We start from the raw sequence: 10,581 nt of genomic DNA, 5'->3' as shown, positions 1-10,581 counted from the left end.
GTTACCCCACCACCACAGAATGGATTTGAAACAAAATTAACTCAGATCAAACCCCCAAAATGCAGAATTTTTTTGAGGGAACACTGATAAAATTTAAGTCCCATTCTCTTTCCTTGTCTTTAATATACTTTGCTGCAAAATTCATAAATTGCCTTTTCTGTTTAATGAAAATTTGGTAGAGGTTTTACTTTTAGTGAAATTAAGCCAAATATCAAGGTGTGGTTATTTACTGGGGGCAGGAAAAGCATCTTTAAATTAAATTTGACTCTCCCAGGATTAGCTGTGACAGCCTGCACTGGGAAAAATGGAAAACAAGTCCATGGCTGTTTACTGTCCCTCTGCCAGAGTGACAAAGCCATGTGAGACAGGAGGATTGCCAGCTATCTAGCAGAAGTAGCCCAGAGTGTGTGAAACCATGATTTCTCTAAGCCAGGATGCAGCGACCCAGGAGCTGGCACAGAAACTTTACCTTTCTAAAGCCAGGAACCCTCAGCAGAGGTGTAAGGGGAAAATTGGGAGAAATTCCCTCCAGGGCTGCTGGAGCCCCACCATCAGCGCAAGGAAATGCTGCAGACAGGGCCCATTTGGAAAATTCCATTCCAAAGAGTGGGCAGAGCATCACTGTGGGGTGAGGGATCACCCCTGGCTCTGGCCCTGCCTGCCTGGGGGCCCCTGGAGCTTTTCCCTCGTGGAACTGGGGTGCACTGGTTCCTTTGCAAAGTGTTTGGAGATCTCATAGAGGGGGGGAAAAAAACCCCAAAGTTAAGAATTGCCTCTAAATTGCAAGTTCCCTCCTGGTATAGCACTCCCAGGCTTTCAAGACTTTGAGGAACACACCAGATCAAGGAGGTTTTAGTCATAGAAAATAAATTATTTTATAAATGAATATGAAGGACAGCCAGGAAACACTGATCTCCCCCTCTTCCAACACAGGATTCTCCTCTACAACTCACAGATGTTTTATCCAGTCCTGCTTAAACATCTGAAAACTCCTGGAGAGAACATTGCACATCTGTCTTTTATTTCACTGGCATTAAATCCTCCCATTTTTCCTGACTGTGTCACAGGCCATCACCAGCAGAACAAGTTTTTCTTTTTGCATCCTTCAGGTATTATGCAAACTTCTGACTCCCTTCAGTGGTCATCCCACACTCCTGTGTATCCACATCTTTAAAAGTTTCTTGAGAATGTCTTTTAGACCTCTTAAGTGATTTTTATTTAATTGAGGTCTCAGTTTTCTCCACCTGCTCTCTGTGGGTGCCAAGCTGCTCCAGACACATACCTGGGCAAACTGCATCAACATCCTGCTCACCTTCCCTTTCCCTGATTAATTTTCCTTCATTAAAAAGCACAGATCCCTCCTGTACTTCTGCAAAACCAGGACATTTGAGAGATTTTTTTTTTAAGGGCAAATGACAAATGATTCATGGATTGTGAAATCTGCCACCTTCTCTACCTGCCAGCAAGGACAGAAACCCACAGGTCCCAACCATCTCAGATGTGCCTGGGCATTTCTAGATGGTCTAAATTTTCATGATAAAACCACTTTTGCTGCCTGCTGGTTCTAAAGTGACCCCAGCTAATCTTGCAATACTCAGTCACCAGGACCCTCAGCATCAGGGAATTTTCTCTTCTCTTTCCCTCGTACCTCAGGAGGCTCTGAATGTTGAGGGTACCTAAGGGCACTGAAATGGAAATGCTGTCAAACATTTAACAGCTGATCCTACAAATACTCCAGCCTGAAGGTGACTTCACTGGGCCCAGGGAAGGAGAACTTGCTGAGACAGGTGTCACAGGTGAAAAAGGTGTTATTTTATATTATTATTAAAATAATATTAAAACTATTTTAATACTTAAATAAATTAAAATAATTATTAAAATTATTTTAGGATTAGTCAAATTTTACCTGAAAGCTGTTACTAAATTCCTTCTTCAGACTCAGTTTAACAGTGAATATGAGCAATGTTATTAAATAGGGAGACCATGGCAGCACCAATTGTGGGATAACCTGATGGTATACATTTATTTTCTCTATTACTTGATCCAACAATTATCAAACTATTTTTATGCCCTATATTCAGGAAAAGTTATTGCAGGGACACAAGGGAATGTAGCAGGAATTAATTGACAGCACCTGGATATTTTTAAATACTTCTGTACTTTAAGGTCAGGGGGCACCATTCTGATCCTTTTCCCAAAACCAAGGCACAGCCAAGATTATTAAATTTTACCCAGCAGTTCCTGGAGAGGAGAGAATTATTCTTTCCTACTGCATAAGTGAACTCTACTGAGCCCAACAGCTTTGTTATTCATACTCCAAGGCAAGCAGCACCTACCACAATTTGAGTGATGAGATAAATAATAATGCAGCCAACCAGAATGGGAGACAAACTAGAAAAATCCTCATCGAAATTCAGCAGATCTGGGCTAGCTCCCTCTCAAAGCTCCCCCATCCATCCTCCCCTTCACACAGAGATTTTAGGGACAAATGCCAGTAGATCTCTATTGTTCCTGCTCATTCATTAGCTACAACTGCTTTTTCTCTTGTGCTCACACTTCAAGGTAAGGATAAGATTCTGGCCACATTGTGCATGTTGAAAAAGTAACAATGAGACACAGAAAATGGAGATTATTTTAAATACAAAATAACATTGCATTGTTTCCTTCACAGTTTTAAGCAATCCCCAGAAGTGAAACATACACGTTCCAAGGTGATAAACTCCTTTCATCCCATTACCTTTGGACTTTCCCCTTCCATCTCCATTAGTTGTATCATTCTCATTTTTTTATATCTTACCCCTTCACTAAATGAACTCAGAAAAACCCTTCTTGGTGTTTTTTGTCACAATTCCATTTTGTACACCTGTGATTCCCATGCCCACAGTGAGCCAATGTTTGTGATTAAACCACAAAAGCCTGATTTGAAGTTGCTGCCCTGTCCCTGGTCCCCCCTTCCCACATGCACCAGTGCAGCTTCAAAGGGGGGCAGAGGGTCTCAGTTTAGCTGGAACAAAGCATCTCACAGAGCCACAGCTTTCACTCACCTCCCATGCTGGGGGTCACTGTTTGCTTTCCCACACTTCCCTTTGGGCTGGAATTAAGGCAGGCACAAACTGTGCTTAAACCTGCTTAGATAGATGAATGTGATCATCAAAATCACACCCAAAACTTCAGAAGCTGAGGAAAAACCAGACTTATTCCCCTGAGAAGCTCCCAGCCTAAAAGTGCTCGAGGGTTCTCTTTATAACAAACTTTGTGATGCAGTTTATTGAAGTCACCTGCCCCTATTTAAAAGTGGAGTTTTTCTCATTAAGTGGGTAAGGCAAACTCAAGTTCTCTCCCTCACACCTGAGCTGCTCAGGCCTCTGCTTAGAACCCTGACTTTTTTATCTCCCTGACAATAAAGGTCTGTTCTGCTTGTTTTTTCTCTCCCCAGTCCTTCTGTGGGCAAGCCAGCCTCAAAAGCTATGGCTTGACAGTGGTTTTATGTGGTTTTACAGTGGTTTTACAGAATTCTCCTGTGGATTGACAGCAAGCTCAGACATTTTGGAAACCCACCAAGGAGGTGACCCCATGGGCTGCTTCTCATCCAAGGACCACATTCAGCCCCTTCCTTGTCACGAATCAAAGGAGAATTTGGTGCTGTGACCACACAGCACTTTAGAGACAGTTAATTTGTGCTTATTTCAGCATCACATTGTCCTTCCTCTGCTCCCACCCTGGTACAGAATCTCTGGCTTCACTTAACGATGTGTGCCTGGAAATGGATACAGACAAAAGCACATTTGCTGCACATCTGCCTACTTTGCACTGGAGATGAAGGAGATCAAGCACCAAAATCTGCCAGTGCCTTTGTAACCTCACTCCTGGAGAGAATTTCTCTTTATTCCTGGTTCCTTTCCTTGCAGTCCTACCTGAGCAAGGTACAGCACCCAGCTCTGGCAATAACCTCATTATCTTGTCAGCAACAGCAGAATTCTGGTGTGAAGCTGTGAGAAACTCTAATTTGATGGAAGCTAGAGGTAAGTAGCTCTGCTTGGAAAGAAGGGGTGAAACCTCAGTGTGAGGAGAAATGAGCTTTACTTAGGTTGTGCACCAATACATACCCTGGGCTCTTTCCCCAGGCTGGCATTGTGACAGTCCAGTGAAAATGATTTCACCCCAAAAAAAGGATAGGATAGAATGGCCAGTCCTCCCCTGGGTGTGGAGAGTGTGCTCACAGCCAGCTTTGAACCTTGGCAGGATGGAGGAGCAGCCAAGCAGAACCGAAGCCCAGGCACAGGACAGCAAAATCCCATCAAACACTTGTTCAGTTCAGTTTAGGCTGGCCTAAATTCTAGTCCTCTCTTGAATAATTGAAAAGGAAACGATTGTGGGAAAAGTTTCATGTAACAGGAAGTCCCAAGGATGTGCCAGATTTGGGCAGCTCTGTGCAGCTCACAAGCCTTGTCCTGTCATGAACTGGCCTGTCAGTCCCTGAAATCAAAATAACTCCAGGGCACGGATGGACAGTCCTGTGCTAGAGCCAAAACAGTCCTGTTCCCCTCTCCAGAACCTCCAGATCTGCCCATGCCACCACAGCTGAAACTCTTCAATAATCTTTTTGTTTTACAGCTGTCTGATTGAAAGAACAGCAAAAGATTCCTTACTGCCTTTAACAATTAATCCAAAGTTATTCCTCCCTGCTTAAGCAAGACTTTCAAATGAAAGAATTTGTTCTTGGCTAGAATTGATACAAGTAAGGTTTGAAATCTAGAGAGAAGAGCAGAAAAGTTATTGCAGAAGGAAGGAATATACTTTCAATGAGTTGATTTCCTTATTTTGGTATTGTTTAAAAAAATTTTATCAAGTCAGGGAAACTTCAGTGGTTCTTAGGACAGAGAGCACAGGCAGGGCTAATCCCTCCTGCAGCCACTCACACAGCCCTGCTGAATGCCTGGAAAACTGCACAGAATTACCTTGGTTCAAATGTTTGCCAATCTGTATATTCAGCTCCTTTACTTCCTTTAACTTTAGGGCCATGAAAATTAATTCAGTTACTATCCCAGCTCTGGTATGCTCATAAAAAATTCACACCTGTTTCACAAATGCTCACCTGTTTAACAGACTCAGGTTGAAAGGAAAGGAATTTTTTGCTTAATTATGAAAGTATAACTTGCTTTTTTAAAAGGAATTCCTACTATGACACTTGCTGTTTACAGGCTGTAAAAGCAAAACTGCCCGGTGAATTGAAAGGGAAAAAAATAAAGGGTAGGGAGAGGGGAAAAATAAAAGAGAGAGAAAAGAATTACTTGGATTAAAATATCTTCCCTTAACCTTGTGGAAGAGAAGCTTCTCTGCCTTGGCAGCACAGTACAATGAAAATGAAATCAATGCCAAGTGTCTTATCCTGAGCTCTGAATGGGCAAAGTTCCCATTGACTTTCAAGATCTCTTCCCCTGCAAATGGCAAATTCGGGAGCAGAGCAGTCGTTACCTGCACCTAAGGCACGTCCAGCACCCTGCTCTGCCTCTCCCCTTTGTGTCTCTCCCCTTTGAGTGGATGTATAGAATTTTTGAAATCAGCACAGCAAGCTGTGAATGATGCATGAAATGAATAAGCTGAGCCTTGTACAAAGGGGAAATCCTGAAGGCTCGGTGCAATCACTGCTCTACTATTTCCTATGGCCTGCATAGAAAAGATGCATAATATTCTCCACAGAGACAAAGGAAAAAAGCTCACCGAGGCCAGAATCTCAATCAGAAGCTGCAGAAGAGATAAATGACAGCAGCTCACAAGTTTTGAGCGTTGCTTAATTTCCCTCTCATTGCTGAGCTGTTCCCCAGGGATGCCTGCCTCTCTGAGCCCTGGGTGCACGTGGAATATCCACACATGCACACGGGATGGGATGGGGGCTCTGAGAGCCCAGATCACTTTGCATTTCTTTGGAGGCAGCCCGGTTTATGCAGGAGTTTGTGTTTCACACCTCACCCCATCAGCCCAGGGGAGTTTGCACCAATTCCCCAGCATGGGATGGCCAAAGCATGGAAAAAAAGTGCAGATTTTTCCACAGGATCCACGGGATGTGGTAAAACCCCATAGCTTCTCCCTAACGTGGACTTGAATCAGAGGCTTCACTGATATCAATACAAATATTTTCAAACCAGTCCAAACCATGCTCTGATTAGTCTTAATTTGATGTATTCCTGAATAAATATAAATATATTACAGTTGAGCTTAGTGACAGCAATAAAGATGAGCATCTGAGCACAACACTGTAGTACACAATTATTATTTTTCATCATGGAGAAGCCATAAATACATCTTTATATGGATGTTCTGTGACCTCTCCCAGTTCTCTTGCTCTCTCTTATGTTTGCTCACGTGCTTTGCAGTCTCCCCTGCTGCACTGAGGAGGTAGAGATATTTTAGAAACTGGAAAAGTGAGGTTTAATAGGGATACTGAGCTTCTGAGGATGCCTTTGGAAGAAGCAAACCTAAAATCCTGTTTGCTTGACTAGCAACACAAAGAAGTTGGCTGTGAATGGTATTTGCAGCAGAGAATAATTAATTCCTCATCCTGAGGACATTCTGTTGGGGAAAAGTCACTGTGTTGCACTGATTGCTTCATTCAGTGGCATCAATTAAAAGTTGTCATAGGGAAGTATGTGGAAAACTATTCTGGAAATCTGCATTAACCACTAAATAACCCCATGCAAACACATGTGCAATGATGCCTATCCACACCTTCCTTGAGAAATCATACAAAAAATTTATTCAAATTTTCTCTCTTTGTTATTTCAGAGTTTTGTCAGAATTTAGTGATGGAATTTACATAGAAATAATCTGAATCTGCAGCATGTGAATAAACTGGATATGACTATAGGAAATCTGGGATCAAGGACTGTGTAAGTGGGAAGGAAATCAAGATTCTCACTTCTTCAGGCACTGAGAATAGCAGCAACATTCCAGCCCTGAGCATCACCCAGCTTCAGATTTCAGGTGTGCTCATTCCTGAGAAATCATCCTTTCCCTTAGCACTGGAGGACAGTTAGACAAGTTCCTGTCTTCCTAATAGTGTTCCTGAGAAATATCTTTCTTAGTCCCATGTTTGATATGGGACAGCTAAAAAGATAATTTATGGATGTTTTCACAAAGTGTCTATGCTAATGCTTTTCCTGAGTTCAGTCTTCATCTTTTCTTGTGGCAAAGAAATAGCAGAAATACAAAAGCATGCAGTTTATCACATATCCTTAAAATATTCTTAAAATGCCCACAGTTTGCTCTGCTAATTATTATACTTTACTCATTGTTTCAAAAATTTAAACTATTTTAACTTACCAACTTTTGTTGCAATAAATTAACTCTGAAGCTCTTTGTTATAGGAAGGAACCATGAAAATGTAACCCAACACACAGAGTTTTGACAAACCAACAGCACCAAGAGTTATCTTCCCCTCAAAAACAGTTTAAAACAAAATCCTAAATATTGTCATTACACTTTAATGCTATCATTAACCTCTTCAGAGCCAGTGCTCTGTCACTCTAAAGATAAAGGATGCTCTTGCATTTGTCCTGGGTGTTGTAGAATAAGGCTGGAGTTGTTTTAACTGTGCAAAGGGCTGCTGCTGATGGTACACATGTAACAACCCAGCACTTCATGGTTTGGAACTCTACCTGTGAATGTTAATGGCTCCAATCTGAGCTCTCCCACAGCAGCAGGGGAAGGAAATCCTGCCTGGGAGTGCTAAAAAGGCATTCAGATTTAATGTCTGTATGCATGCTGGAGAGATGTCAAGGGCCAGATACCCTGCAAATTTTAAAATGGATTTCAGCACAAGTAAAACAAATCTTCATCAGATCTAAAAAGAACACATTTCTGCTTTTGTTCAGGAGGAAAATCTCCTGGGCCCAAGCAAAGGATGTAACTGTTCTTTGGGGAAAAAAATAAAGAAGTTTTCTTTTAGGCAATGTCTCCCTCTATGCTGTTGGCTCTCTAATTAAAAACCCTCCTGGTGATGGAAGAAGAAGCTGTATCTGTATTTATAGTTAATGTGCAAGGCTGGGTTCCATGGGCCTGTCCAGAACCCTGCCCACAAGCTCTGACCACAGCTTATACACTTTGGAATAAAGTTTAGCCCAAGGAAGCTGAGAACTGCATTGGGAATTTTACATGGACATCTCAAAACCAGTAAATCAGGAAAAGCTGCCCTAACCATTGGTAGGAGCTTCCAGAGGGAGGAAGGCAGAGACATTTCTCTGTGACCCCTCAGGAACTTGCTCACAGATCCTCTTTCAGCCCTAATTTAGGCCAAACAAGGATAACTTGAGCTTAAAAATACTACAAACTCTGAAAAAAACAGAGTTTCTCCCATTTCATAGCAGAGAATCTTCTTCTACAAAACTCAGAGGTAAAGAACAAGTATTTGTAATAATGCAGCTGCAGTTTGACTCTGAAGACACCAAGTACCATTCCAGTGCTGGCAGCTGCTCACCTGCTCAGGAGCCCTGGCTTTTGTCAGACCTGCACCTGCACACCACCCTGGGAAGGTGGAGGGAGAACAGGGAATGGGAATTTCACTCTTCCCCACTGAGAGCTGTCCTGGCACTGCCAGTTCTGGAGAGCACCGGGGAAGAGTTTGACTCCAGCTGAGATGAAATCGGTCCTGCTGCTGCCCTGCCTATGTCCTGTACTCTGCTAACCCCACCAATGCAACCAACTTCTCTCAGACCCCAGGTTATTTATGGAAATGCTTCACCTTAAGGGCTAGCAGGTCATGGTACCAACTACAATACTCTCCTCCTCCTACCTGGAGGACAGCAGCACCAACAGACAGAAGCAGCACCAAAGATTTGCGCCAAAGAATTTTAAGGAAGAATGGAGCTGTGGGTGTGAAACTGTGGGTTCTCATTTACCGGGTGATGCCCCTCCCCGTCCCGGGGGCAGCAGTGATACCCGGGCTGTGCTGCCCTGATTGTCCCGGGACAGCGGTGATACCCGGGCCATGCTGCCCTGATTGTCCTGGGACAGCCGTGATACCCAGGCTGTGCTGCCCAGCCCGTCCCGAGGCAGCGGTGATGCCCGGGCTGTGCCGCCCTGACCGCCGGAGCGCGGCCGGGGCCGGGAGGGGGCAGCGAGAGGGGCCCGGGGCTGCCCCCCTGTGGGACCGCTCCGGGAGCTGCCCCTAACCCGGGTCAGGAGCACCCGCCAGCGAACGGGGCTCTGGAGGAGCTTTGCAGAGCATCCTTGTCCCTTGGGAGAGCCGAGCAAAGCCCTGCCCGAGCCTGGCGGAAAAGGCAGGAGCCGCTGCCGGGGGGAGGGAAGCGCCGGGGAAGCAGCGCGGATGCGACAGCCCCGGGGTACAGAGTAACCCCGAAACCGCCCTCGGTTAGGGGCGGCAGGGCAGGTCCCCGTACCCAAACCCGAGCCCCAGCAGCGCCCTCGCGGTCCTTCTGCCCCCGCCCAAGGCGAGCAGCGGAGGGGCAGGGGAGCAGACGAGAAGCGAAGCTCGAAGCGGGGATGCGCTGCGGAGCGCCGAGCTCGGAGCCAGATCCAGCCCAGGAGCCGGGGACACCCGTGGGGACCGGGCCGGAGCAGGGCTCGGAGGGAGGGAGAAGCGATGCTCGGCTCCACCGGGACTCCTCCGTAGCGTAGCCACAAGTAACGCACATCCCTAAAAAAAAAAACCAACTAAAAAAAATAGAAAAAGGGCACGGAAAGGAAAGAAAAGTTGTCCAGACTGCAAACGCTAGTCAAACATACTCAAAAGATTGAATTATTTATTTCCTCTGGGGACTCCTGCAACCATTCATTTTTAATGGAGTCTAATTAAGAGTTCCCCAACGGGTTTTACCTTTGTAAATATTTTAGATGACCTGGCGTATCTAGGCAAATCCTCCTGACGGAGAAACAAAAAAAAAAAAAAGGAAATAAAAAGCACAACAAGCCGAGGCGGAGCCGTCAAGCCGTAATTCGTAATTTCCTTGCTCCACGCCGGCCGAGGGAAGGAAGGAAGGCAGCCGGGCGGAGAGGCAACAAGTGGCCGCGGCGGCAGCGACGCTTCCACAGCCCGGCTCCCGCTTCTCTTGAATAGAAAAACAAATCCAGGGAGCGCGTTCTCCCTCCTCTCCCGCCCCCCAAAGCACAGCCCGGCTCGGCAGGCTGAGAAACGCAGCCCAACAGCGCAAGGAGCGCCCGGAGCGGCGGCGGGGCCGCGATGGGGGAGCCCCGGAACGGGCCCGGCCCTGCCCCGCTCCGCGGAATCCGCACAAAGCGCCCGGACACCGCCGACGTGCCTGATAGAAAATTTATTGATCTCTCTTCGTTTGGAGGAAGGAAGCAAACGAGGACTAGGAACAAGGAAGGAGTATTTCGATTTTTTTTTTTTTTTTTTTTGTGTTTGGAAGGAATCCGGTAACAAAACTAAAACGTTTTTATCCGATATGTCAAAACATGTTTCACAGTAAAATTCACAAACCCATTTACATAAGTTTACAGCTTAAGAAAAACCGAGACATACAACTTGCTATAAATAAAAGAAACGCGTTTGCGACCCGCACAGCTCTGCTCTCTCCCACCTCCCCTTTTTCAAGGAATAAAACC

Source organism: Zonotrichia albicollis, chromosome 14, assembly GCF_047830755.1.
Source record: "Zonotrichia albicollis isolate bZonAlb1 chromosome 14, bZonAlb1.hap1, whole genome shotgun sequence".
NCBI lineage: Eukaryota > Metazoa > Chordata > Aves > Passeriformes > Passerellidae > Zonotrichia > Zonotrichia albicollis.
Note: the sequence above shows the minus strand (reverse complement) of the source record.